Genomic DNA, 4,014 nt, shown 5'->3' with positions numbered 1-4,014 from the left:
AATGTAATCCCACCTTAAAGGGATAGTTCACCCAAAAATTAAAACAACGTCTTCATTTACTCACCCCTCATGTCATTCCAAACCTGTATGACTGATGTATAACTACTACTTCTGAACACAAGATAAGATATTTTGAAGAATGTTGATAAGCAAACAGTTTTATGGATTGACAAAAAACACATCATCTTATCTTTATTCTTCTTTATGTCCCACAGAAGACAGGTTATGACATGAGGGTGAGTAAGTGATGACATTTTCTTTTTTGGGCCAAATATCCATTTAACATTTAAAAGAACATCATATTATTCAGGCATAATTCACTGGAAAGTAGTAGCAGATCAGTCAGTTTGAACCATGGTTTAGTGAATCTTCAACAAGAACAGTCTCCAACAAAAAGTACACAGTATTTCTTGCTCTGTAGCTCTTAAGGTAAACATCTGTTTTTCATTATCTCAACTATGTACTAACGTTATCTTTTAACTGTGTATTGACTTTTACCTTGCTCTAGATTCCTTATCTTCCAAAACTGAAGCGTTTCTTACAGAATAGGATTTAAGAAAACATTCGCCTTGTGTAATTACTTCTTATGAATGTGTTTAATGCAGGTGACTTCTTTTGCAGCTAGATGGAGGTTAGTTTTTCATTTATGGTTTGTGACTGAACACATTTTTATGGGAGAACTATTATTGTGAACAAATAAATAGGATGGATTATTTTGTAGGAATGCTGACAGAAGACACTGAGTCACAAATACAATTACATTACAGTAAATTCATTTACATGCGTAGAATTAAAATTTTAATATTCAAAATATTTCTAAAATGCTATTTTGGAATACGCATTACGTTGAATACAGAGCACATTTCATCATGTCTTAAGTCTCTTGAAACCGGAAGATGAACAGGCCAAGAATGTCTCGTATAAAGGCACACAGCCTTCATACCCAAGAGTGATCTTCCTCCTCCTCAAATAGCCCTCGTTTTACATAAAATAACTTACTTTATTGCTCTTTTACTTGCTTCTACATCTGCACTGACCTGATCTACTCAAACTGATAAGGAATGCAAGAGGACGAGGAACAGGTGGAGGAGAAAGCGCAGAAACAATAAAGAATCGTGTGTTATTCTGGCTGTGGTGGGCAATGTCAGAGCAGATTTGGATAGAGCACAAGCATTAAAGCAAAAGATAGGAGAATGAGAGAGGCGTGAGGAGGAGTGCAAGGCAGATACATGTCAGAGAAAGAACAGATAGATGAGAGAAAGTGAACCAGGGGGTGGATAAGAGAACACTGGTCCATGAACAAGTGAAGAACAATATAAGTGCTGTATTATTCTCTATCAAATCAATGCCAATACTTGCATCATTTTCTGTATTCAACTAACGTGATCATCTAATAAAGATCCAGCAATATCTACATTAAGTGCTCGTGGAATCACATGTGATCAAATCCAGACTGCTCCGGTCTGGGTTCCATTAACGGTAGGTGATCTGAACTGTTCTGCTAAATCCATTGGATCATACAGATGGGAACTTGTCTGATATACTCATGACTGGTAAGTGTCGTCTAATAATGCAGGAAGGACATAAACCGTTCTATGTCGCTGCATATATTTTCACACTGTGCCAGAGTGTCACAAATTGTCCTCTTCTGACTACAAGAACAAAGGAGCCCTTTGCATACGGGTACCAACCTTTTTGAACAAGGCGCTGAGTTTGCAGACTCTGCAGGTACTCTTGGATCTGGCCTTTCTGTTGGTGTTGTCTGGTTCTTCATTATCCTCTTTATCTCCTGCCTCTTCCTGACCCAGCCAGGGAGTCCACACCCCTCTGTGAAGTTGCTGGTCATCCATCGGGTCGTCAGGTGAATTGCGTGGAGGCACAGCAGTCCAGTTGTACTCGGCAAGTCGGGTCAACAGCACCTTGACCTCCTCAGGCCGTGACTCTGCCAAATCCGCCCTCTCATAGGGATCAGCAGTGTTGTTGAAAAGCCAAAAAGACTTCCCTCGCTGGTCTCGTCTCTTTTCCATGCCCTGCCACTGCTGCGGACCTCCCAGCATCATCTGTGGAGAAAACCAGTCTCAGTCGCCTACGTTCCCTGTCAGAAGTTTCCAGTCACCAGCTCGAATGGCTGCACGCACTCTTGTATCACAGATCCCAAAACCATTAAGATTTAGGAGTCTCAGGTCGACTTCTCCATGCTTGCGTGACACTGGGTCAATGTTGAAGAGGATTTCAGTTCGTGGACAGGGCAGGCCGCTGCTTATTGCACCCCAAACATCTTGGCCATCCAGGTGGCTGGAATCAGATGATCTGTATCCTGCAAGAGACAGCAGGGTTGGGTACCAATCGGAGACGTGAATCAGAGCCTGACTCACCACCCCCTTCCTTTTCAACAGTGGGCTGTGTACAAAACCAACTGCTCGAACTCCACCTTCCCAGTAGGAGCCTTTCCCGCCATGCAGGGGCCAATTACAACCCTCCGAGAGAGGTTGGCCCCCATTGTCTGAAGAGAAGATCCTCGAGAGAGTAGCCTCGCTCCCGCAGCTCACTGACAATCTCCCCTACTGACTCGTCAGTTGCCAAGGGTCTGGTAGTGTCTGAGAAGATGCCCAGGAGTTTGTAATGGTGTGTGCACGGCCTGGAGGTCCACGTATAGAAATAGGAGCGTCCGCTGGTCATGACCTTTCAGGATTTCTTTCACTCTGTAAGAGTCCAAATGACCACAAAAGCTTACATGACTCAACACGGCACAGTATTTGGTTCACAAATGGTTGGTGTTTCTCACCTCTCAGTGAAAAGCCTTGTTAAGTAATTCCCACTCAGCTCCCAGGCCGGCCGTTCTCCATCATGCAGGTCGAACCCACAGGCCTCTGTACCGTCACAGCTTTGGAAGCTAAAATGGTCTCCACTGCCCGTAAGCGATCCAAGGAAGCTTTGAAAGCCACGGCTCGTTGGCAGACACTCGGGCCAGCAAAAACCCAGGTGTCATTTCCCTACCATGTGAGTGCTGTAACCAGCCTGCCGGAGCCTCTCGGGGAGCGTTGGTATGTCGGGGGGCAAGCAGAGGGGCTGCCGTGCACAGATGATCGAATGTTGAAGCCCAGTGTGAATCTGATACCTGAAGCAATAGATGGTAGATGGTGATTTTAAACAGATTCTATACCAAGGTTCCTCAAATCTGCCACTGCCCTGCAGAGTTTAGCTCAAGCCCTGATCAAACCCACCTACCTGTAACTTTCTAGTAACTCTGAAAACCTTGCTCACATTAGGGTTGGAGCTAAACCTTGCAGGACAGTGGCCATCCAGGTCTTGATTCATGGAACTCCTGACTATACTAATAAATTCACTGGGTTTAACTCCAACTAAGAAAATATACTAATATTGAATATGCAATAGACAGGATAAGATCATTTATAGTAGTATATGCATAATTGTAAGTATTATACAGTAAGATTTATGCAGTGTTTTAACAAAATAGTGGCATTAGGAAAACAATAGTGGGTCTCTTACCGTCCAGTCATAAGCTGGCTGCGTAAAGGGGGAACAGATGGGCTGAACATAGTAGTTTTCCAGCTTCACCCCTTCGCCAGCCAGCTGGTCCAACACGGACGTGTGGATCTCCGAGCCATGGTACCCAATGTCATTGTAGCCTTGGTCATCCACCATCACAAAAATAATATGTGATGGAACTCGGCCCCTTTTCTTCTGTAGTATGAATTAGTCCTAGCGCCAAGCAGAAGCAAAGCACCAGCGCATCTATAATTGCAACCAAATTGCTTGTCCGTTGACCAACCTTTTGCTGACTTCCTTATGTTGACGTTCAACTTGAACCAAGCCGGATTAATAGAGCATGCTTGCTGTTATAATCCATCTAGCAGCATGAAGGTCCTTTTCCCCACTAAAGTAGATTTGGCTTTTAAAATTGTTGTTTAAAACTAGTAAACGATAAATGAAACTTGTTCTGTAGCTCTTCTCGTTTGTTAGTCTAAGGTGGCATTCTGTATGTCAGAGTAA

General features: G+C 43.6%; 1 pseudogene; it reads right to left on the bottom strand.

The window, feature by feature from the left end:
* Positions 1-1,652: 1,652 nt before the first annotated feature.
* Positions 1,653-3,756, bottom strand: LOC107578170 (arylsulfatase I-like; annotated as a pseudogene).
* Positions 3,757-4,014: the final 258 nt, after the last annotated feature.

The sequence above is a fragment of the Sinocyclocheilus grahami genome, unplaced genomic scaffold (genome assembly GCF_001515645.1).
Source record: "Sinocyclocheilus grahami isolate Dianchi unplaced genomic scaffold, SAMN03320097.WGS_v1.1 scaffold9199.1, whole genome shotgun sequence".
Classification (NCBI taxonomy): domain Eukaryota; kingdom Metazoa; phylum Chordata; class Actinopteri; order Cypriniformes; family Cyprinidae; genus Sinocyclocheilus; species Sinocyclocheilus grahami.
This window is presented reverse-complemented; position numbering and strand designations above follow the sequence as displayed.